Source organism: Pleurodeles waltl, chromosome 9 (assembly GCF_031143425.1).
Source record: "Pleurodeles waltl isolate 20211129_DDA chromosome 9, aPleWal1.hap1.20221129, whole genome shotgun sequence".
In the NCBI taxonomy this organism is placed as follows: domain Eukaryota; kingdom Metazoa; phylum Chordata; class Amphibia; order Caudata; family Salamandridae; genus Pleurodeles; species Pleurodeles waltl.
Genome location: NC_090448.1, coordinates 125,158,994 through 125,185,582, shown reverse-complemented (window position 1 = coordinate 125,185,582; position 26,589 = coordinate 125,158,994). Strand labels below are relative to the sequence as shown.

The 26,589-nt window shown below is 43.3% G+C and overlaps 1 protein-coding gene across 4 annotated transcripts in view; it reads right to left on the bottom strand.

Annotated features, from left to right (window-relative positions):
* PRKCD (protein kinase C delta) overlaps nucleotides 1–26,589 on the bottom strand; it is a 315,192-nt gene that overhangs the window by 219,237 nt on the left and 69,366 nt on the right. The window lies entirely within an intron of this gene.

Genomic DNA, 26,589 nt, shown 5'->3' with positions numbered 1-26,589 from the left:
TCCACTGCTGCAGTGTTGAGTTATAATTTTCTTTACTGCCACTGCCTTACAAAGAACGACTACTCTACTTTTAAGAGTCTCTCTTGAATTATGTCACTATGGGTTTTACAACCTAACCAGACCTTAGCAAACAAGTGCCCATTCTGGAACACTTATTGTAGGTGACTGGTCACGTAAGGGGACAAGCCTCATATATGTTTTAAAGGAAGGCTACAATAATTGCCAGTCTGTACGTTGAGAGTGATAATGTGGGATTTTCCATATGAAAGATCCAATTTAATAGAAGCTGCACAGTATCATTTGATTTGGTCCTATGACACTTCTCAAATACCCTTTTTGGGATTAACGTGTGTGGGTTATACTCAGTAGGGTCTAAAAACTGTGCCTTCTGGGGCATTGTGTAGCTACTGGCACAAAGTAGAGAATGATGAAACATCTTAGCCTGGAGAAGAGCACATTTGCTTCTCATATTTGTGTAGGAAATCTGCCTTTTCTGCGTGGCCAGCTTGCATTTTTCCCTTTTACTGGACCATATTTTTTTGCTGACTTTCGAACTCTGTTCACTTTAAGACTTCTCACTAGTAGAAAAGTGCCTGCGCTTGCCCTTTAACCGCGGTTACATTGACTTATTCCTGATGGGGGCAGTTAACGTGCATGTGTGTCCCTAGTAGTTCGTGTAAGAAGTGCACCGAAGTCTGGGAAGTTAAATGCCACTTCAGGACTGAAGCATCTATTGTCCCACCCACTATAGTGGCAGTGCAAACCTGGTTTCTGGCCTACCCTCTGTAGCCTGACTTTTGCAGTGTAAACCTGCAGTGGGACCTGTTAAAGTAAGCCTTTGTATAGGTTAAAAACCTTAAATTTAAATATCAATAAGTCACCACTGTGTACGCTTCCAAGCGCACCAGGGAAGGGTGCATGGTACTTACAAGTGGGAGATTGTAGAAGGCTGGCTTATAGTGGGTACCTTGTGGTACTTACACCTTGTGCCAGGTCCTGTTATCCCTTATTAGTAGATTAGTAGTGTTCTAGCAGCTTAGGCTGATAGAAGTAGCTATAGCAGAGCAGCTTAGGCTGAACTACGAGACATGCAAAGCTCCTACTATACCACTTATATCATATAGCACTATATCATAAGAAACACAATACTCAAGAGTTACCAAAAATAAAGGTACTTTATTTGAGTGACAATATGCCATAAGTATCTCAGAGGATATACCCCCTTAGGGGGTAAGTAAAATAGACAAAATATACACGCAAACCAAAATCAGGTAAGTAAAACACTTAGAAAAGTAGTGCAAACACTGTAGAACACAATAGAATGAAATAGGAGACAATAGGCCTAGAGGCAACACAAACCATATACTCCAAAAGTGGAATGCGAACCACAAATGGACCCCCGGCCTAGTGTTGTGTGTAGAGGGTCGCTGGGAGTGTAAGAAAATACTAAGGGTGTCCAAGATACCCCACCCCAAGACCCTGAAAAGTAGGAGTAAAATTACCCTACTACCCCAGAAAGGCAGTAAAGTCGAGATAGGGGATTCTGCAAAGGCAACAACTGACTGCAAAGCACTGAAGACAGATTCCTGGACCTGAGGACCTGCAAAGGAAGGGGACCAAGTCCAAGAGTCACAGAAGTGTCCAGGGGGGGCAGGAGCCCACTAAACCCTGGATGAAGGTGCAAAAGGGCTGCCTCCAGGTGGAAGAAGCCAAAGATTCTGAAACAATGGAAGGTGCCAGGAACTTCTCCTTTGGTCAGAGTATGTCCCACGGTGTGCTGGAAGATGCAGAGTTGTTTCCACTCAGAAAAACTGCAACCAAGCCTTGCTAGCTGCAAGAGTCACGGTTGAAGGTTTTGGGTGCTGCCAGGGCCCAGGAAGGACCAGGAGGTTGCCCCTTGGAGGAGGAGACAGAGGGGGTGCTCAGCAACACAGAGAGCCCACGCAGAAGCAGGCAGCACCTGCAGAAGCATCTGAACAGGCATTCAGGAAATCTGAGCATGGCGGTCATCTCAGCACAACAAAAGAGGGTCCCACAAAGTTGGAGGTCAACTCAGCGAGTTGGGCAATACAGGATGGAGTGCTGGGGACCTGCGCTGTGCTGTGCATGAAGGAAGTCTTGCAAAAGTGCACAGAAGCCCTAGCAGCTGCAGATCACGCAGTACACAGGACTACTGTCTGGCGTGGGAAGGTATGGACTTACCTCCACCAACTTTGGACAGAAAGACCACTGGACTGTCAGGGTCACTTGGATCCAGCCCCTGTGTTCCAGGGACCACGCTCGTCAAGATGAGAGGGGACCCAGAGGACCGGTGATGCAGAGGTTTGGTGCCTGCGATGGCAGGGGGAAGATTCCGTCGACCCACGGGAGATTTCATTTTGGCTTCCAGTGCAGGGTGAAGGCAGACAGCCCTCAGAGCATGCACCACCAGGAAACAGTCGAGAAAGCCAGCAGAATTAGGCACTACAATGTTGCTGGTAGTCTTCGTGCTACTTTGTTGCAGTTTTGCAGGCGATCCTAGGCAGAAGTCGAAGAGGGAAGTGCAGAGGAAATCTGGTGAGCTCTTGCATTCGTTATCGGACGAGAAACCCACAGGAGAGACCCTAAATAGCCCTCAGAGGAGGATTGGCTACCTAACCAGCTAAGAGCCTATCAGGAGGGGTCTCTGACGTCACCTGCTGGCATTGGCCACTCAGATGTCTCCATTGTGCACTCACACCTCTGCATTCAAAATGGTACAGGTCTGGGACACAATGGAGGAGCTCTGGGCACCACCCTTGGGATAATGATGGACAGGGGAGTGGTCACTCCCCTTCCCTTTGTCCAGTTTCGCGCCAGAACAGGGGCTGGGGGCTCCCTGAACCGGTGTAGACTGGCTTATGCAAGGAGGGCACATCTGTGCCCTTCAAAGCATTTCCAGAGGCTGGGGGAGGCTACTCCTCCCCAGCCCTTAACACCTATTTCCAAAGGGAGAGGGCGTAGCACCCTCTCTTAGAGAAAATCCTTTGTTCTGCCTTCCTGGGACTGGGCTGCCCAGACCCCAGGAGGGCAGAAACCTGTCTGAGGGTTGGCAGCAGCAGTAGCTGTAGAAAAAACCCCAGAGAGCTAGTTTGGCAGTACCCGGGGTCCATGCTGGAGCCCCGGGGATGCATGGAATTGTCACCCCAGTACCAAAATGGCATTGGTGTGACAATTCCATGATCTTAGACATGTTACATGGTCATGTTCGGAGTTACCATTGTGAAGCTACACATAGGTATTGACCTATATGTAGTTCGCTCGTGTAATGGTGTCCCCGCACTCACAAAGTCCGGGGAACTTGCCCTGAACAATGTGGGGGCACTTTGGTTAGTGCCAGGGTGCCCTCACACTAAGTAACTTTGCACCTAACCTTCACTAAGTGAGGGTTAGATATATAGGTGACTTATAAGTAAATTAAGTGCAGTGGTAAATGGCTGTGAAATAACATGGATGTAATTTCACTCAGGCTGCAGTGACAGTCCTGTGTAAGAATTGTCTGAGCTCCCTATGGGTGGCAAAAGAAATGCTGCAGCCCATAGGGATCTCCTGGAACCCCAATACCCTGGGTACCTAGGTACCATATACTAGGGGATAATAAGGGTGTTCCAGTGTGCCAATGAAAATTGGTAAAATTAGTCACTAGCCTGCAGTGACAATTTTAAAAGCAGAGAGAGCATAAACACTGAGGTTCTGGTTAGCAGAGCCTCAGTGATACAGTAAGGCACCACACAAGTAACACATACAGGGCACAACTTATGAGCACTGGGGTCCTGGCTAGCAGGATCCCAGTGACACAGGCAAAAACAAACATACATAGAAGTTTAAAAATGGGGGTAACATGCCAGGCAAGATGGTACTTTCCTACAGAGATGTAGACATTTCATGTTACCATGTTCCTAGAGTGACAAGGCCTAAAAAGCTATTTCCACTGTGGTAGGCCTAGCTATCGTATGCAGAAAACAAGGGTAAAACTAAAATACTAATACTGTATCTTGGGATTGGTACTAGCTAGAAAAATATTTAAACAACTAGTTTCAAAAGGTATTAAAAGTCCAGGTCAATGTTGAAGTCAATTTTAAAATAACTATTAAGGAAAATAAACTTACTCTTTAACTGCTTGAACAGACAGAAGGCTAATTATCAAAAGTCTCTACCAGCTCTCAGTCTGTGCTCAGCCTTTAATAGATGTGAAATATGTATAAAATGAGTCCCAGGAGATCGCATTTGGCTGATATGAATAGGAAGGTATAACCACTCTGAACTCCATAGAATATGCAGGGTGGTGACCATGGGCCTCCTTTTATAAGTGCAATGTCAAATCCTACTTGGCAGGTCTGTTGACCCGTATATGTTAGAGTTCCAGCACACTTGAAAAAGGAGAGAACTGATGTAAAGACAATTCTGGTAGCTCCATTGTCTAACTACTGAAGTAACCCCCTTTTGTCCTACTAGACTTCTGTTCTCTCTGGGTTTGTTGCAGGAACAGTGCCTGATTCAAACTGGATTTTAGTCAAAATGTAGGTATACACTAGGATCACCATAGCACAATCCCCACACACATCCCTGACCTCACATCTCAAGTTTAGAGTGGCCAAAGTCTTTGACCAGCTCGGAAGTGCCTTTAAACGTGGTATTTTGGGCCTTTTTGTAGTATGACAAACAGAAACTTATGAAAAAGTGGGTAGAGTTGGCCCCAGGAACTTCTACCCCCTTAGTTGCAGCAGGCCCAGGAGTCATCCCCACCCACTAACTTGTGCCAGGCATAAAAATAACACCTACAGGGGCTCAATTCAGAACACTTTGGGGACCTGCAGAAGATCAAAAGAGGACTGGACCATGAGAAGCCTTGAAGGACCTAACCTGCTCCCTCTAGTACTCAGGACAAAGGAGTGGACTCCAGGTGCCTCCCATGAAGTCTTGAGGGGCAATAGAAATGTACTCCTGCAGCTGACTGAGACATAGTGTGTTAAGTCAGAAGGTAAAATCTTAGACCAAGATGAACTTGGTAGTTGTAGCCAACCACTGCTCCATCATGGTCAACCTAAAATTGCACCTAGGTCCTGCTCTACAGCTACCACAGACCATCAATTTGCGCTTAGTGAATTTTGGCACAATTTTTCCTTAACTTTAATTTTTTTTTATCTCTGGTTCTAATTGTCCAATTCTGTTAAGGATGGTTATTTTTTTGGCATTTTGGCTTTATTACTGATTTGGTACTGTAGAAATACTTTATAAATTGCCCTGAGTTAAGCTCGTCTACTCTGTGCCATAGCCACCAACGGGTGAAGCTCAGGTTAATTTAGTGATTTTGATGGTTCACCCTGACCAGGGCTGTAATTATTCTTTGAAGTGGGTAGTCATCCATGCCAGATAACATTCCAGTTCTTTTACAACATCTAGTTAAGTTGTTGCCTGGTGCACAAAAGGGTTGGCCCACCCAGTAGCGGCAGCCCATTTGCTCTCGATTTGGCCCACCCAGTATCGGCAGCCCATTTGCTCTCGATTTGGCCCACCCAGTAGCGGCAGCCCATTTGCTCTCGAAGTACGATTGGAAATATGTCAGGTACAAATCGAGAATAAACCTGGTATTTTGCATAGACTGTGGGTGCTTTACTCACAGTGAAAGTTGGGTGATTTCCTTAATACAATCTCTTATTTAAATGGACTCATAACTTCCTTTCTCTTAACAGTAGTAGTACAAGTTAAGGTTTGAACACTACCACAACTCAAACATAATTACCCATAAACTCCTCGTTCCTTGACATTAATTGCTTCCTTCTGTAGCGAGGCCTTTACCCAACACTGCATTCTATCCATTATTTATTGGTAAAAGGCCCATTTAGAGCAGCATTGGCACATCCTACTGGATAATGAAGCCAGAGATTGGTGTGAGCAGAAAAAGGATTTTCAAATACTTTTCACCTTTCGGCAGTGCCACTGAAATTATATTATATTATTCTGCAGTCATATTTTTTCCCCATGTACTGCCCTTTCCACTTAAGCCACCGTGTGCATGGGCACACCTATCATTGGAGGAGCAGGTGCAGTGCACCGGGGCCCACTAAACCCTGATAACTGCTGTATTTTACTAACTTAACGGCATCCGAAAGGGGCCTTGTCTTACTTGCACCATCAGATATTAACCTGGCATCCTTTCTACAGTACTGACCATGTGCTGCATAATTTGCAGATATCAAACAAAAATCCAAATATTAAAAAGGTGCTTTAAAACAAAGTGCACCATATGGTGCCACAGAGTAGCAGACACTTTCCAATGGGTTACCCTTTCAGGTAATCGTTGTCCTGGGTAAAGTTGGTGCCAGTGAGTTGAAACTTTTGTACCAACACACCGTTAATGTCAGGTAAAATGACAAAATGGTAAAATAATGCCGTCACTTAATGTGCACGTTATGCCGCAAAATTTCTTCCCGCACAATTATATTAAATTCCGATGCATAACGTGAGCCTCAGATGCCATCTAATGCCAGTGGCCCTCTGGTAGCCATGGCATGCCAGGTTTAATTCCTCCCAATACAATAAAAAGTTAATGTCTAGGAACCAGATCTATACGGTAATTAGGTCTTCAGTGAAAGCATCACTGGAGCGTTTAACGTGTTACGAGTGTAGTCACTCCTTGTGCTACACTCTAAAACGTGAACAAACATTTGCAGACAGTTTCGAGATGAAAACAGATGCAAATGCAAACAGGACCTGGGCGAGGTCGCTTTGCCTTTGTCATGAAACTGAATGACTCATTTGGTGCAAATCTAATAAACCCTGTGGTTATGAAAGCATTTGATTTACACGGTGCACTGTCAGGCCCGTAGTGCCTTTGCTGTGACAGCTGCAGGCGTCAATGCCGCCAGATGTTGTGTCAAACCGAAATATATTTAATGCACATTACAAGCACAGATCACACAAGGCACCCTCATATGGATGTTCATTTAAAATACCAAATATTAAGAGGTTATCAGATCCATCAACATAATCTAGAAACAACGGAAATCTCTTCCCCACGATGTTTTATTAGGCTATTGTAAAAATGCTTTTAATCTGCCATTTCACGTTTACGGCGTGTAACTGGAGTACAAACGGGAATATTCACTGTTTTGAGTCTGACCTCAAGGCTGTAGCAACGACTCAGTGAAGCTGAAGGGAGGTTCTTTGTTAATACAGCCCTAGACACGTCATACATCCACGGTATCACTTTCTCCACTGTCCTAAGTGTCACCCTTAAAACTGTACATACGCGCGTATTGACCAATTACCTACAAGGAATGTTGCATACATTATAATGTTAACCTTAGTACCCTTACAAATACAATTTGGCCTCATAACAAAGACAAATTAATTTATCACGTATATAGATTTAAAAAAACGCATTTTCGCGTAGTGGAGATGGAAATCACGCTTTCCATCAGCATTAAATCTAGCAGTGTAACCGACAGTAAAATATGTTTTCCTTTAAACCAGTCAGTTTAAGGCTTCGGTATATACTGACATTTCCTCAGATGCTGCTGATGAAACAACCCTGCATACCAGTGATGCACACCGACAACACGAGGCACATTAAACCTGCCTCTGTTAGGACTTAAAGGGCCTCTTATCTCACGGCCTCCTTAATTCACTACTGAAGCACTTAATGAGACAGCAGAAGTGGGTCCGTTTCTGTGCATGTTTCTCTACTCTTACTGCTGCAGCCCTCCCATCAATAAATCAATCAGGTATTTATAAAGCACTTTATCACCCGGAGGGTCTCATGGCCCTAAGTCTTTCCCTCACATCCTCAGCCCTGCTGATTGTGGGTATGTATGTATGTATGTATATTGGATTTAAAAAGCGCATTCCGGCTTACAAAGAGCATCCAAGCGCTAGCATAAGTGAGTAAAACGCCAAAATCATCAGGAGACACCCCAACAAGATAAAAGAAGAAAAAGGCTAACAAGGAAAAAGCCATTTTTAAATCAGTTTCCTTAAACAAAAGTAACTAGATTCTGGTCTAATATTCAAAGGGAGGGAGTTCCAGCACTTCGCTGCAGCTACGGAGAATGCTCTATCACCCCACTTCACTTTGTTGGTCCGTGGTACCTGAATTCTGTAGGCTGTGGATGACCTAAGATGTCTCTTTGGTTTATATCAACAAGGTTAATAGGTCAGATATTGAGGGTCCAAGCCATGCACTGCTTTATAGGTCAAGCAGAGAGATTTAAAAGTAATCCGCTGAACCACCGGAAGCCAGTGTAAATGTCTAAGACTACTTTTCACTGAGGTCCAACGAGAAAGATTGAGAACAGCTCTGGCTGCCGAGTTCTGGATCAACTGTAACCTATTCAGCGAGCCTTTGTCTAGATTAAGAAACAAGGCATTGCAATAGTCTACTTTAGACATTAGCAGAGCTAGATTGGCGGAGACCCTCCATTTATATTGAAGATAAGGGAAAACTTTCCTTAACATTTTGATCAGCCACAAACATGTTTTTACCATGTGGTTCACCTAACATTTAAAAGAGAATTGATCGTCAAATATAATACCCAAATTCTTGCTGACAGTGGTGGGGGTTGGGAGGGAGCCACAATTTGTCGGCCACCAACGTGGATTCCATTGTTCAATACCTGACCCAAAACAGAGAATTTCAGTTTTGGCAGCATTCAATTTATGTTTTTAAGGCCAAAGCCAACAGGTTTAGCACTTGCACTTCAGCACCGACAAAAGCAATAGTAAAACTGACTCCTGCGGTGCAAAACTTTTTAAAGAAAGAATGTCTTCATATTACATAATAGCATAAGTCGAATAGAGCATGTTTGCGATGAAAGGCATATGCCACTACATGCCAACCCTAAAGAAGCATTGGCAAACCCAATAAGCCTGAAAACATATGCATTTACAAATGCTGTTTGACTGGACAAACGCTGTTTATTCCATTAAAGTATTTTGGCCCAACCAGTGCTGAGAATAAAGTAACAGAAAAGAAATGTATTCAGTATAAAATGCTTAAAGAAGATAAATAATTGAACGGGACTAACAGCATCATGGTACTTTGAAGGTGTGAACAGATCTTGGAGGGGGGCAGACACACCAAACAGTCACTACCAAAAGTGAGAGTAATAATCCCTTGGATGGAGCCAAGGACACAGTATACAGATTCTAAAGCACTAGTAACAAAATGTCACCAGGCATATGCTCTGTCAAGCCAGACCTAACAATGGCATTCCAGGTGTCACACAGAATTGAGCTTCTTTCAACTGTGGGATTCTGTCAAAGGGATTCCCAGAAAGAAAAGCCCAGCATCCGACAGAAGCCTTCCTCCAGTGTATCTCTGCAACTAACTACAGCACATTCACACTTAGGGATGGCCAAAAAGCTGACGTGTGAAGTGCGAGAAGGCCAGTATTTAGAGATTTATTGTGCACTGATGCATTTCTGAACGTCCTCGGCGGAGGGCGGTACAACCGTCTCTTTTTAAATGGCAACGCAGGACCCCTTGCTCGAGTGTGCATGTAACAAGGCTGTGATGTTTTACACATTGGCATAGTTGGTGGACTTGTGACCAACACCTCATTCTTGCGAGTCTTGTGCCAGGATGAATCAATTTCTCAACTCTCCTAGTAAACTATCTAGCTGGCAGACACCATTTCATTGTGCCAGACCAAAAGAGAACAATCAGAACACATTTTAATATAGATTTTCGAGAGTGGAGGTTGAAGAGCAGGAGCAAACACAGCTTTGGCAAAGGTGGGTTTTATCTGGGGTCAAAATATGCAATGGTCTATCTTGCTTGGGTGTCAACAGCAATGGGCTTATTTAATAATAACCGTGGCCTACGGACGGTGGCCTTCTACAATATTATCACATCAGCAAGGCCTTCTCCGGATGGGCCCAACTATAAGGCGACGTGACGGTGCCTTGTAGTGCCAGCATTAGGGGGTGGCAGAGAGAGACACACTGCAGCCAGAGCTGCAAACACAACATTTTCTCCTGGCACTTGGGACTCCAAAAATATATCCACCTGTGGTGTCAGTTGTACTCACCCCACTACAGCTTATGTCCTAATGGCGCATCGACCTGAATTTCAACAAGCATTAAAGAGTTACTTAATGAGAGCACCATCAATAAAAGATCTGGGCATACTCTGGCTTATTGCATAAGCGGGCACACATCTATAAGGACATTGACCTCAACCTCATCTTGAAGGTACTTAGATGATAAGGATGCACACTACATGCCCTGGAGACTAAGCCATAAGATGACACCGCCACTGCCTTTTAAACGTATGACGCGCTTTCGCGCTACAATAATAACTAAACAGTTCCTGGCAGTTAAGAAATGTTTTGGAAATGACCACACCGCGGTCCGGAACCCGCAACTGTGGACAGAGCCAAAGGACATCATTCAAACAGCCTGTGACACAGTAACTGTTCAAAGCAAACGATGCGAATGGTAAATAGTCAACAGGAAGCCCATCTGAAGGGGGGCGTGGTTATCAGTAGTGCAGAAGGTGCAGTAGGCCTGGGCACAAGGCTGAATGTAAACCAGTCAAGGCCATTATTTACTACAAGCTGGGGGGGGGGGGGGGGGGGGGGGGTGGAGTCTATGCTTACATCACAGCCCAGGATGCCGCACATAAGAGCACTGGCTAGGTGGTGGTGGCTGCAAGTGGTGGGCTCCAGCACTTATTTTTAGGGACCGGGACTTCTTTTCTATCATCAGAGTTTGGCTCAGAGCCAAACAGAGAAAGGCAGAAAAAGGTGAAAGAAGGAGAAACGGGAAAGAAAGGGGAAAAAGACGAATTTGAAAAGAAGCCGCGAAAGTGAGACGAGCAGACAGGGAAGTGTAGAGCGGGGAAAGAAAAGGGAAGGAAGTGGTTTCAAGACTATGCAGCTTTGGTGTTCTGCAACTCCAGTGACCCTTGAAATCCCCGCAGCTAAGAGAACCTAAGAAAAAAGTTGGGCCCAACACTTGAAAAAAAACTAAACTAAAAAAAAAAAGAGCACTGCAGTGGGCGCTGTTAAGAAATAAACGTCTTGACTGAGGTGGCAGTAGTTCCAAGTAACAAACTGGAAAGGGAGGGGCTGGCAAGACAGGGAAGGGTGGGTGATGCCTTTGAACGCAGAGGATTCTGTCATTCTGCCCTTATCCACCATGCAGAAAGCAAGTGAGCACGGCCAACTTCTACAGCCCAGCCCAGGAGTTGGAGTAAATGGCTGGCACCTCTTTGTGGTAGTCGAGATTAAGTTTTTTCTGTTCTCTCCTCCAAGGAGTTAACGTCCATACAAAACTTTTTTTTTTTTTTTTTTTTTTGCAGCTTTATGTAGTGCAAACTCGACTCAAAAGGTATTGGACCACTTTACATGGTCATCAGCCACATTACACATTCATTTTCTGTTCTTTTTTTAAGCACAGGGAGATTAAGTGATTTGCCCAGACTCGTAGCCCACGCAGACACTCAAACGTGGTTCCCTTGATCCACAGTCAGCAGCTCTGGCCCTAGGCCACATCCTCTCCCATTCTCTATGGTATACAGTTTTAAAATGGCTCCTCTGAAAAATGGTTCACAGTGTGGTCTCATGGACTTTGCGCTCTAGTAAACTGTACCCGACAGGATGTGAATTGCAGCACCTCTATCCTTCCATGCTGCTCAGATGTTTCCACTCACACAAAAAAATAAGGCCAGGGTTCCCACAATACACACCTGCCTCAAGCACGAAATTAGCTGCAGAGCAGTTTGTTGTATGAGCAAGCCCTTGCTCAGACAGTGTTCTCGACAGACACATATGTGGCTCCCTCACTGCTGAATAGAACAAGCATTGGCAAAGCAAATAGGTATCGCCTATGCAAGAGCTATGGGCTTTGCCAATATGATTTAACCATGTTGTACACCAGTTTGACAGTTGCTCAATATAGCTAAAAGTGGCGTGAAGGAGCGTGGAGTGGAGTGTCATGGAGTAGAGTGAGGTGCTATGGACTGACAGAGAGGTGTGGAGTGGTATAGAGTAGAGTTGAGTGGAGTGGCATGAAGTGGCATTGAAAGGAGTGGCATAGTGTTGTAGCGTGTCAGAGGGAGTAGAGTATCACAGAGTGGAAGGGCGTAGAGTGTTATATAGCTGAGTGGGGTGGAGTGTCAGAGTGGGGTACCGTGGACTGGCACAGAGTGCTGCTGAGTGGTATAGAGCAGAGTGGAGTGGTGTAGATGGTGTTGCATAGAGTGGTGTATAGCTAAGTAGATCGACGTAGAGTGGAGTGGCACAGAGTGGAGTAGTGTAGTGTAGTAGAGTGGATTGGCAGAGTGGTGTATAGTGGAGTACAGTGTCCTATAGTGAAGTGGCATGGAGTGGCAGAGTGTGAAGTACTAGAGTGGCATAGAGTGAAGGAATAGAGTGGAGTAGTGTGTTATAGAACAGAGTGGAGTAAAGTGGCATGGAGTAGTGTAGTGGGAGTTGTGTAGGGCATTGTAGAGTGGAGTAGCACAGAGTGAAGTAGAGTGTCAGAGTAAAGTAGAGTTTAATGGAGTAGAGAGTGGAGTGTTTCGGAGTGGAGAAGAGTGGCCTAGAGTGAAGTGCCATAAAGTATAGTGTTGCAGAGTACACAGATAGAGTGCTGTGGTTTAGAGTGCACTAGTTTTGAGTAAAGTGGTGTAGAGTGCACCGACAGAGTGAAGTGGCATAGACTAAGTGGGGTGGGGTGGCGTAGAGTAGTGGCATAGAGGAGAGTGGAGTGGCATAGAGTGGAATAGCGTAGAGTGGAGTGGCACAGGGTAGAGTCGGGCAGGGTGGAGTAGAGTGATGTGGCATAGAGTAAATTGTTTCAGAGTAGAGTGAATTTGTGCAGGGTAAAATGGAGTGGTGCAGAATAGAGTGCCAAGGTGTAGCATAGAGTGCAGTGGTGTGGAGGTCAGTGATGCAGAGCAAATTACAGTGGCGTAGAGTGTACTGGTGTAGAGTACATTGGCACGGAGATGAATGGTGCGGAATAGAGTGCAATGGCATTGAGTGCCGTGGTGCAGAGTAGCGTTGAGTTCAGTGGAAGAGAGTGCACTCTTGCAGAGTAGAGTCTTAGAGTGCAGTGTTGTAGAGTGCATTGGCATAGAGAGCATGGGTGTAGAGTGCAGTGGTGAGTGTTGCAGAGCAGAGTGCTATAGAGAGCAGTTGCATACAGTACAGAAGTGCACAGTAGATTAGAAAGGCATAGAGTGCAGTGACGCAGAGCGCAATGTTGTAGCGTGCAGTGACAAAGTGTTGTAGAGCATAGTGGCATAGAGGGCAGTGGTGCAGAGTAGTTGGCATAGGGTGCAGTGGTGTAGAGTAGATTGTTTCTGAGTAGAGTGATGCAGTGTAGAGTGATGTGCTGCATGGTAGAGTGGAGTGGCATTAAGAAGGGGTGTAGAATTCCTTGGAGTAGAGGGGAGTGGTACAGCATAGAGTGGAGTGGCATAGAGTGCAGTGGTGCATAGTAAAGTAGAGTGCACTGGCTTAGAGTACAGTAGTACAGAGTAGTAGTGCAAAGTACAGAGGGGTGGAGTAAAGTGGAGTAGAGTGCAGTAGTGCACAGTAGATTATAGTGGCACAGACGAGAGTGGTCCAGTGGCAGAGAGTGCAGTGTTGCATAGTAGAGTGTTGTAGAATGCAGTGGTGCAGAGCGCAATGGCATAGAGCAAAGTGGTACAGAGGTAGAGGAAATGATATCACGGTGTCTTGTATAACAAAAAAAATAAAAAAAAATATCAAAAGGAAGCAGTAATTTGTTTTCAATATATTCTTGATGCCAGACTGTCCTTGCACGATTGCACCTGCTGCACAAATAAAGTGACATAAGTGCATGTGCAAAAGGAAGAGACGTCTGCTAAAGTGTTATGAAACGTTACTGATGAGCATTCGTCTTTGTTTCGAAAGTACACATTGGTGTAGGTTAGAGGTGATAACGCACGTAGGTCAAATCTATTTTAAATAAAGGCCGAAGTAAAGGAGTCATCAGGCCTCTTTTTGTTCCAATGTGATCCTGGCTGGGTGCAGTCTGGAGGATCAGACTTAGATGCAAATGGAAAAGAGGTAAAGGCTCACAGCTTTTTATCACTCCACAGGTGCTTAAGAGAGGCATGCTTTTGACTTTGTTCAGACCCTGTTTATAAGAGAAATACATGCACTGGAAGAATGTCAGATGTGTTGGTCTGTCCCAGTATCTGCATAAATAACAATATAAATACCACCTTTTTATTTATCCTATTGTGCTACTAATTGCAGTGCCAGGTGTCAGAGCAATTTACATTACATAAATATTAGCTATCTAGCTAAAATAAAAATCTGTCATCGGCATGTTGCATGATGTGCTATTTAAGGTTTATGTTACAACCCCATAAATTGGGCACAGGAGGGGCACGAGCAGGCTCCATGGGGAGAATAATCTGCATTTCTCTTTTCTAAAAGCATTATTACTTTCAAGTCAGCTGAAGGCAAAATAAACACCAAGCTCCCTGAAGACACAGCTTGGCATTTGACCTCTGTCTTTGAATGCACATCAAATGTGACAACTTAAGAACAAGATTTAAAGGCCCATTTACAGAAAGAAAGTTTGTGGAAGAATACAGTGAACACGGTTTAGGCAAACAGCAGGATAAACTGTACCCGGAGAGCCTGAAGCAAATAAAGCCAGCAACTGGAAAGCCATCAAATGTAAGTTACAAACCACCAAGCCAAGGGTAAGCAACAGGCAGAATGCATACCTAGGTCATCTTTCTGAATGTTTCCAACATGTATTTAGAAAACCAGACATCTGAGCTGACTGGTAGGCTGCGACCTAATGCGGCAGCGGGTGGGGCGGGGGTGGCTTTTTGTGTGCTAAATAGAGCAGTGACTTGCCTCTGAACACAAACATTAAACCCCTGCCACTAACTCACCTGACTCATCCCCAGTTTAGCGCCATCATGCTGAAGCTACGTTGTTTGTTGTGGGGCAGAGGAGATGTGCGATGGCAGGAACTGAGAGGCCATAAAGAGGCTGTGAGTGTTAACGCAGCACATGTACCATGTTAAGAATGATTAAAAGTACTTTAAACTGAATTACTGGAGCCATCTGAGAGGGGTGGCTGCTGCTTGGAAGACCCTAATGCAGACAGCTCTGTACACCCCTCTGAAGGTTGGTGCCCTGGGCGATGGCCCAGCTCACTCATGCCAAAAGCCTGCCCTGCCTTCACCCAAAGATGTAGCATGGCAGGGATCAGTCTTTTGTTATTACCCAGCAATGTTCTGTCGAATGAGTAGATTTTATTTTCATTGAAGTGGGTGTTGCTTTGCAAAAAGTTCAGCTGTGACACAAGGGGGGTGAATAGGGCCATGTGTCTTCTGGCATGTAGTGTGAAGTGTAGGCAGTTATCTGTAGTGCTGCTGAGGCAAATAGGCCCGCACGTGAGAGGCGTCCAGTGCACCCCAACTGTGACCGTCTTTCAGACCCAACATGCGGCTAACTTTCCGTGCTAAATTAGGGCCATGCCATCCATGTTAAACCACAGCAACTGCATCCCACTTGCAGAACCCAGATATTAAGGACCTCCCTAACCAGACATAAGCATCAGTCCATCACAGCTGTGACACATATAGAGCCTTGACCTGCGAGCACAGAAATACCTTCGGGACCAGGGAGAAACTAAGATGACGTCCATGCCACTATCCATACTGAAGAAGGACATAATGTTTGATGCAGCCCAAGCAAAGCGCCAAGAGATACTTCAACTTGCACTGGGAGCTGCATGGATCTGCACACTCTTACCTCATTTGTACCATCCCATGCTTTACAGCGCGAGCTGCTAACAGTACCATATACAAAATACATAGACCTAGAAGCCCCCCCAAATCCTGCCCATTTGTCTATCAGCTACTGCCAGTGGCCCCAGGGACCCTTCAGAAGATGATCTCTCTCTCTCTATATATATATATATATATATATATACAGGGAGTGCAGAATTATTAGGCAAGTAGTATTTTTGAGGATTAATTTTATTATTGAACAACAACCATGTTCTGAATGAACCCAAAAAACTCATTAATATCAAAGCTGAATATTTTTGGAAGTAGTTTGTAGTTTGTTTTTAGTTTTAGCTATGTTAGGGGGATATCTGTGTGTGCAGGTGACTATTACTGTGCATAATTATTAGGCAACTTAACAAAAAAAAATATATACCCATTTCAATTATTTATTATTACCAGTGAAACCAATATAACATCTCAACATTCACAAATATACATTTCTGACATTCAAAAACAAAACAAAAACAAATCAGTGACCAATATAGCCACCTTTCTTTGCAAGGACACTCAAAAGCCTGCCATCCATGGATTCTGTCAGTGTTTTGATCTGTTCACCATCAACATTGCGTGCAGCAGCAACCACAGCCTCCCAGACACTGTTCAGAGAGGTGTACTGTTTTCCCTCCTTGTAAATCTCACATTTGATGATGGACCACAGGTTCTCAATGGGGTTCAGATCAGGTGAACAAGGAGGCCATGTCATTAGATTTCCTTCTTTTATACCCTTTCTTGCCAGCCACGCTGTGGAGTCCTTGGACGCGTGTGATGGAGCATTGTCCTGCATGAAAATCATGTTTTTCTTGAAGGATGCAGACTTCTTCCTGTACCACTGCTTGAAGAAGGTGTCTTCCAGGAACTGGCAGTAGGACTGGGAGTTGAGCTTGACTCCATCCTCAACCCGAAAAGGCCCCACAAGCTCATCTTTGATGATACCAGCCCAAACCAGTACTCCACCTCCACCTTGCTGGCGTCTGAGTCGGACTGGAGCTCTCTGCCCTTTACCAATCCAGCCACGGGCCCATCCATCTGGCCCATCAAGACTCACTCTCATTTCATCAGTCCATAAAACCTTAGAAAAATCAGTCTTGAGATATTTCATGGCCCAGTCTTGACGTTTCAGCTTGTGTGTCTTGTTCAGTGGTGGTCGTCTTTCAGCCTTTCTTACCTTGGCCATGTCTCTGAGTATTGCACACCTTGTGCTTTTGGGCACTCCAGTGATGTTGCAGCTCTGAAATATGGCCAAACTGGTGGCAAGTGGCATCGTGGCAGCTGCACGCTTGACTTTTCTCAGTTCATGGGCAGTTATTTTGCGCCTTGGTTTTTCCACGCGCTTCTTGCGACCCTGTTGACTATTTTGAATGAAACGCTTGATTGTTCGATGATCACGCTTCAGAAGCTTTGCAATTTTAAGAGTGCTGCATCCCTCTGCAAGATATCTCACTATTTTTGACTTTTCTGAGCCTGTCAAGTCCTTCTTTTGACCCATTTTGCCAAAGGAAAGGAAGTTGCCTAATAATTATGCACACCTGATATAGGGTGTTGATGTCATTAGACCACACCCCTTCTCATTACAGAGATGCACATCACCTAATATGCTTAATTGGTAGTAGGCTTTCGAGCCTATACAGCTTGGAGTAAGACAACATGCATAAAGAGGATGATGTGGTCAAAATACTCATTTGCCTAATAATTCTGCACTCCCTGTATATATCTCACCTCTTCTCATTCTCTGTCTCAGCTTCTTCCCCTCTCTAGTGCAATCTTAAGTATTTTGGGGCAAAACATATCAGCTGTGTGTGTGTGATTCAGTTTCTGAAAATGTATCAAAGTTTAATGTTGGCCATTGCTCTAGTTTCAATTAGGACAAAAAGGAAAAGAAAATTCAAAATGTTCCCCAACAGTGCCCTCAAAATATGACTTGCGGAGTGCCCCAAAAATATTAACACAACACTGCATACAACAGTAAAATGTTGAGAGACTTAACATACTACACTCTGCATGGCTTTCTAGAAAGAACTAGTTTGTTATTCACATACGAATTACCTTTTGTAGCACAGACTCCTTCCCACTGAATTTGTGGACTCTGTTAATAACCTCTGGAAAGGTTTGATGGTACCTTGGGTACAGTGTAAATCAGCCGACGTGTACTGGAACAGATCCCACACCAAGCAGGTGCGAGGAATGACCAAACATTTCTTCTGTAGGTGAAAACCATCCAGAGGTTCAGGGTGTTCCGCACTTTCTAGCACAGCGATATAGATAAAAAATGTATTTTATTCACTTAACGTGCAATGCACTACTACTCGATGGGAGGAAGAAGAGCTACACTCGACACCTTTAAAGAACATGCTGCTTTCCCCGCTGCTTTACACATGTCAAAATAAAGATGTACATGTAGAGCGGTTATTGTACCCCCTGGACTACCACACATGGTCAGCACCGAGTTCACGTGCATCAGTCTAAGCCGTCGAGTACTGCTCCGTTAAAAAAGAAAACAAACAACTCTCTGCGGAAAATTCGGAGTCCGGCCGATAAGCAGCAGGGATTTGTAGCGTGAGAAAAACATGACGTAAATTGCCCACTCGACATTACACAATGTAATGCTCGAAAGACTAGGCCTTAAACTAAACTCCTTGACAAGCACATGCGTCAGCGCTTTACGTGGGCTAGGGGCGTACCAGGACTGAGCCCTAGAAAATAAAACAGACTATTTTGGGTACCCCGGTAGAAGAAAACAAACACTGGAAAGTCAGTAGGTCTCTCTAGACCTGATTAGAATATTAAAATAGAGACTAGTGCCCTCAAGAAACCAGGCTTTCCGTGTACAATGTAGCTATGAAAAGAATAAGTTAATGTGCAATCATGGGATGTTGAAAAGTCCCTTATGCGCTATGAGGCAAGCACTTCATAGGACGCTGAATGTAAACCAAACTACTGAGGTGAAAGAGAAATTGTCCTCAAGGTGGAACCACGGCAAACTATGTATATTTTAAAGAACTGGTATCAATGAGTGATGCAGACAGCTGCATTATCAAGCCAGACGTAAAAACAAAACAAGCACTGACAAAGCCAATAGGTCTCGGAAATCCGAGAGCTACTGGCGTTGTCAATGTCGATTTCTTTTAGCCATGTTTTATAGAGTGCAGTGGATGTATGTGGTGTGGAGCTTAAATATACGTGTATCGTAAATATGTGGCATGGTGCAGAGTGTAATTATGTGGAATGTAATTTTCTTGTATGGTGTGGATTTACGTGGAGTGGCATTGTGTAGTATGGAGTGGCATGTAGTTTAGTTAAATTATGTTGCATAATGTTGATCTATATTGTGTGGCTTGCAATTATGTGGGTTACAGTGGAATTGTTTTTTGTGGTATTGTGTGGTGTTGAGTGCAGTTATTTGTAATTGAATTATATAGCACGGTGTGCAGTGGAATTATGAGGATAGTAATTATGTGGTATTCCGTGTAGTGGAATTATGTGGAGTGGGATTGTGTGTCATGCAGTCTAATTATGTGTGGTATGGTGTGGCGTGAAGTAGAATTATGCGGCGTGGTGTTAAATTATGTTGCATGGTGCTGAATTATATGGCATGATGTGGAATTATGTGGTGTGGATTAGAAGTATATGGTGCATAGTGGAATTATGTGTTATGGAGTGGAACTATGTGGTTTGGTGTGGAAATATGTAATGGAATTGTGTGAAGTTGAATTCTGTGGTGTGGAATTGTGTGGCGTTGACTGAAATGATGTTGAGTAAACATATGTGGAGTATATTCATGTGGCGTGTTGCTATTTGGCGTTGGCTGGATTTATGTGGAGTGTAATTATGTAGTGTGGAGCGTAATTATGTGGAATTGAATTATGTGGTTTTATGTAGATTGTATTTATGTTGCATGGTGTGGAACTGTGTGGCGTTGAATTGTGTGGAATTATGTGGCATGGTGTACAGTGGAATTATGTAGAGTGTAATTATGTGGCATGGTGCAGAGTGGAATTCTGTGGAATACATTTACGTGGTTTGGAGCTGAGCTGAGCGGATATATGTGGAGTGGATATATGCGCAGTGCAATTATGTGGTGTGGAGTGGAATTGTGTGTAGTGGAATTATTTGGAGTTGAATTGTGTTGGGTGGAGTGTAATTATGTGAATTGGAGTGTAATTATGTGAATTGGAGTGTAATTATGTAGCATGGAGTGGTATTATGTGAAGTGTAATTATGTGGCATGAAGTAGAATGATGTGGAGTGAAACTATGAGGTGTGGAATTATGAGATGCTGAAATGTGTCTTGTGTATTGGAATTATGCAGTGTGGATTTGTGTGCTCTGCACACTCCTGAAAGAGGTGATGCAAATGACGATGGGTTAGTTAGTTGGGGATGAGGGTGATGTGGTTTCCAGTACTAAGTTTCCCCTACCCATAATTGAAATTCTTGACACCAGCAGTGGGTTGTTTGTCCAGCGCCCACGGTCACATCCCTGCAGCTGAATTTTGCAATCTCCCTGCCATGCGTCCTAGCAAACTCGACCAGGGATTCCGGACTATTTAGCTGTAAGCAGAGAGAGACTGTAGCCCTGTCTGTCCCAAAACTGAAACTCTGAAGTGACCCACCGTGCAAGGGGGTGTCTTTGAATTGCGCATGCCCGCTAAGAGCACAAATGCGGAGGGTTTCGTTCAGAGGACATGCAGCAGCTCGGGAAGGAATTTCATGCCAGAATACCCCCATAGAGGAAGAAGAAAATATCCACGCCGCTCTTTACCACTACAGCGAAGAAAATGGAAGGAAAAGTATCCAACCTGCAGCGCAGGCACAGTGACATAAATGTCTACATAAAGATTTCTATTTTTTTATGCCAGACTGTACATTATGGCTTTGGGTGGCTGTGTGGGTGATTTTGGCATAGTCTGGGCAGTGTGGAGAAACAATGTATTTTAAGAAATAAAAGCATGCGCTCTTTTATTGGTTTCAAGAACTGCAGTCAGTAAAGTTTTGGCTTGGCGAATGTGCTCACCTGAAACACTCCTATATTTTTATTTTGTGATTACATCTAGGGACACCGGTGCTGTAAGATTAACCCAGTCTGCCAATAGCTAATTTACTTCATTAGATGTCAGGGCTATGAAACAAGAGCGGGATGTGAGGCGTGTTTGAGACGGTGCAGGACCGTGTGTGGTAGGAGCAGCCAAAAGGGCGGGGAGGGGGCTATAGGCCCCCCCGCCCTGGGACTTGACGTGCCCCCGGTTTTGTGCACAACCCACGAGCACGGAAGAGCCGCTGGTGTCGCTTGTCTTACCCCTATGAAGTGGCTTTACTGAACATTTTTACACCTGCTGAAAATCCAAGCATTTGAAGATCTAAAGGGGGTGGGGGGGGGTGGGGGGGGGGGGGGTTTGCCGGGGAGTGGATGCAGCCCGAACGTGGGAGGCGGGTGCAAGCAAGGACAGGGGAGGCGTGATTAATACAAAAGGAAATCAGTTAATGAGATTCTGCAGGGACACAACATGTCAAACTTATACTTCCATTTGGCAGAGAGATGGAATCCTTGTTGACAGAACGTCTACAATTATTTGAGCATCCCCTATTTATGAGGATGGCTGTGTATCAAAGAGTAAAAATGTTTTAAAAAAAATAATAAACAGCCACACAGTCAGCAGCAGTCAGGGAGACCAAGACCAGTGACAAGAAAAAAATAAAAGCAAGATTTACATGCCTATTTACAGAAACACAGCAGCTTTGACCAACTCAAAACAGGTTGTGTCAACTAATTTTAAAGAAAGAACTAGCGACAGGCGATGTATCAACTGCTTTTCAAGAAAGAAGAAAGTATTCCCTGAAATACATGCTATAATGGTGACCAGTGTACTTACACAGTACTTAGTCCTTGTTCTCAGGGAGGGCTAGACACTGTAAGGGGCATCGCAAATGCATGCCATGGACTAAAGCCGACAAAGAATAGGAGACTGACTATGGGGCAGGCAAATGGGAAGCCGATGGGCAGGCTGAAGCACATAATGTAGACACAATATGTCCCTACGAGACAGCACATGCGCTGTCTAGCCGAGACCTAAAAATAACCTGTTTTTGGTTATTCTCTGTACTGTAAGACTACCTACGATTTGTTTTTAAAACACAGGATCCCATTTCATATAATGACACACTCATACGTACACAGTCCATACCTCTTGTGGCGGTGTTTCACGTAAGCTTCCTCTTACACACCCCTTATAAAGTCTACCCTTAACGCACCTTTTTACCCAGGTTAAAGAACTGACCCAGGTATTCATTCCATAAATTGTTAACACTACCTAGGCCACCGTCTTGTGGATGAAGGTCTCACCACAACTGCACAAGCATGTTCAAGAACAGTGAAAGACCCATCAATGTGGCGGCTAGTTACACAAAGTCCGATGATCCTGTGTGGTATGAAAGCTGGGTCTACAAGCATGCCCCCTGCTAATTTAAATGCATACATACTCTTAAAAACAAAGTAAGATGTAGGGATTATGTTTCATCATGGGGGAGGTATTGCCATGGGCGTGTAGTGCATATTCTACAGCTCAATGTTAATGGAGTATAGGGAATATACTGGGCATCTCTTGATAGTTAGTATTCAGACGCACAAGATGCAACAGTGAGACATAACCATTAAATGCACATCAGAAATATTTAACAAAAGACACAGTAGTCTGTAATAACAGAAGGCAAGTCTATCCTACTACATAGGAGAGTGTGTCACTTTATTTCAGGAGTGGTATAGTGCACCATATGACAAAGAAGTGATGCTTTCTGGCACAACAGTTAGGGTACGGTGTAATGCTTTGCACAGAGTAAAAAAGAAAAAAGGCGTAAGTACACTCAGCCTATGTCAGGGATTCCAAACATTTGATATCCTAAAGAGAGATGAACAATCAACACTATCTGAAAGTGATGCTAAAATTCAGTTTAGAAGATGCTGCCAAATCCAGTATAAAAATACCAGTGTTGTCCAGTTTGGACACTGGGGATGCAGGTAATAGCATGATAAAAGTGAACAATTCTCAGGATCATATGACAAGAAGATAGAAGAGGCCCTCCTCAATGAAGTATTTATGAATGGGTATTCCATATATTGTAAAAGATGGCAAAGCAACATAATCCAAACCTATGGAACACCTACATTTTAAATTGAATGCAGCTGATGGGGTATTTGACAATGTTACTGAGGTTGTATGTGATTTCATAGAAAAATAATTTTATGGAATACCCTTACTGAGAAACCATTTCACTGAAATTGTACAATGGAAGTTTCTAAAATTAATGGCATTCGCCATTTCATAGAAAACAATACATAGAATGTCTTTTTTTCTAAATTGGGTTGTGTGTGCTTTTTTTAAAGGGGTAAATACAATGGACACAACTATCCCTGAACCCTAAAAACCCTTTTCATTGCTACACTCCACCCATCCCTAAACCTTAAATCCCCTCACTACCTCTATCTCCACCCAGTCCTGAACTCTAAAATCTATTTTTACACCTAATCCTTAGCTCTCTCTGACCCCTAAACCCTTTCCCCATACCCGCAATTCCACCCATCCCTGAACCCTAAAGAAAACCCTCACCGCCCTTAAATATCACCCATCCATTACTACTAAAAACCCCTCACTACCGCTAAAGTCTATCCAGCCCTGAACCAAAAAAACCCTATCCACTTCTGAACTCCGGCCATCCCTGAACCCTTACAGCTCCTAATCTCTACCCCATCACTTAACCTTAAAAACCCTCACAAGCCCTAAACTCCACCCATCCATTCATGAACCTTAAAGCCTCTTAGCACCCCTGCAATCCTACCATCCAAGAGCTTCACCCTTATACTCTACTAATCCATGACCACTAAAAACTCCTCTCTAAACTGCACCCATTTCTGATACCTAAAAAAACCCCTCATCAAACCCTGAATCCTTAAAACCCACCAGAACCTTAAACTCTATCCAGTGCAGAAACTTTAAACTCTTCACCACACCAATCTCTACCCATCACTGAACCTTAAAAACACCAGCCCTAAACTCCAGCCATCCATGAACCATACAAACTCTCAACACCCCGACACTCCTCCCATCCTCGAGACCTAAAAAACGTTACACCCCTAAACTCCACTCATCTGGAATCCCTAAAAACTGCTTTTTGTGACTTTACTCCACCCATTCCAGACTCCTAAAAGTCCATGAACCCATAACCCCTCCCTAGTCCTAAACTCCACCCAAGTTTAATGTAATTTTGGATTTTTCCTTAATTATCTTTCCATTAAAATGTTTCTTTTAATTTTCTATTTATTTACATTTCTTCAGAATTGTCGATCCTTGAAATTGGTTTTCTAAGATTTTGTTTCCCCCAATGTCGTTTGTCAGTTTTTGCATTAATTCACATCCATCATGTTACTGATTCTACTGAAGTAGTTGAAGGTTGAGTTATGAAACTGGAGTCTACCCCTTCCACAAAACATGCTCAGACAAAGGGAACTCTTATAGAGATCATGCTGAAGTATTAAGATTTTAAGAACAACACCTCAAGCCACGTGGACATATTAGCTGGGACAACATATGACAGTGTAGACAAAGTATATCCATCTCGTTCTGAGCCAATTAATTTTCTGTCTAACATCTAAGGGACATGTATGATCTCAGTATAGTACAACCCCATTGTGTCCCAAGTCAAAGGTTTCCACTAAGAGCTGTCTCCACATATTTCTTTATTTCCATGACTTCACAACCAAGGCAATAACACTACCCAATACTCAACAAACTATAAAACTTTAAAGTCACAGCACCAGACTAAGTCAGAAAACTGAAAAACGAGTTCTAAGATGTTGGTAGATCATCTCAACTAGCTTAATGTTGTAAACCGAGGATGCTCTAAAGGGTAAATATGGACTTTTCCTTTAAGTGGATTAAGAGCAAAAGATAAGGGGAAACCCATTAGGTCTACAGAGGAAGACAACCAAAACCCTCCTATTGCACAAGGGCCTTACATGGCCGCCATAAATTAGCTCTGTATATTAGAGCTACCATGTCTACCCCCTGATTCTTCATAAAGATTAGAGTGGGTTAAGATTATATCTATTTCCAGATTATTATTTTCTGCTGCCCTCACTAGCATCTACTATTTTTGACGCTGATTAGCGCATTTGACAGCATTTCTTGTTTTGACATATGAGCAATACACCTACATTTAAAGATGGCCGCCGTCTTTTCCTGGATTTCATGTAGATACATGGGCGCACTTAGTCCTTTTTCTATGTTTTTCCCCGAACACATGCTGCTGTGAGACATCCAGTTTAGATTATAAAAGCGGCGTCCATTGGGGTTGCCAAAGGCTTGACAAACTTGTTCTAACAATTCACAGGACGAGCTGGCAATCTATGCAGTGATTACTTCTGAAGGTAAGTTTAGTTAATCACTGGTCTTATGGAGAAGGACAGGGAAACTTTGTTGGTGTTGAAATAGTGTTTGAGGTTCCAACAGTATTTTTATTCCTGTTGTTTGGCCTTTGTAGAGCCAACTAGTTCCTCCTACCCCTGTAATTGGTTTTTGGAGTTTGTTGCCATTGGTTGGCATTGTGAGGTAGGATCTACATGAGAAATATATAGGCTATTAACTATTATTGATATATATTTTTCTTGGTGTTTTAGACTTACTTGGGTGCGCACTTGGGTGTTGCACATTAATTTTGTTTTTTTCTTTGATTTTTTTCGTAACATTCACGTGGTTTGATGGTTGTGTTGTTTATTTTCTTTGTCACTTTGTGGAGTGGTGTTTCTTTGTCATGGGAACGGACATGACAATCCCCTTTATAATTGCAATATTATTAATTGAAGTATTTGTTCCTATATGTATAGATATATCACTGCAACACAGTGTATCAGTTTATATCATCCTTCCACTATGCCCTGATGAAGGTGGCGCTTGTATTTCCAAATTTCAGGTTTTGTTTGTCCACCGAAACGCGCGTCGGCTTTGAGGATAATAAAGGATGACCTTGATGAATTCCAAGATTCTGGCCGTAATGAGCTTTAGGCCTTGATATTAAGGATTATCTTGATGAATTTTGAACGTGTGGCTTGGATGAAAATTGAGGATTATGTTCATGAATTTTGAGATTATGACAAAAGTACAAAGTTGATACTGGACAATATTTATTTTTCGTTATTTTTGTATATTCTTTCGGATTACTCTTTATTCTGTGTAAATATATTTTTTAACCATTAGCTTTTCTATGTATTGGAAACTCATTTTATGAATAACTGTCATTTATTTAAATTGGATTGTATTCAGATTAGGAGCCATATTATATCCATTATTATGAGCATGGCATATAAAGATTATTGTCGGTAGTTGTTTGCTTATATTGCTATCATTCATTTGTTTGTCCTGTGTTTCTAATCTTTGTTTCCTTTTTTGTCTCTGTCTTATATGTCTGTCTCTCTGTGTTGCAGTTGAATTTGTTATTGTTCTCTATTCTAATTCAGATGATTGAGTTTCAGGTTTTGGTATATGGGGGGAATTGTTTTTTTATACATGTGTAGTTGTTATTTTTTCTAGTTTTTCTGTTTAGAATATGTATTGATATTGGATTAATTCTTTTGTGAGATTCGGATGTGAGAGTGTTGTGTGTTTTACTCTTCTTGTAGTGCCCTTGATCACTCTCCATATTATATTAGGGACCCCTGTTTAAATGTCCTTTATTGAACCCCATTAGGTCTACAGAGGAAGACAACCAAAAATCTCTTATTGCACAAGGGCCT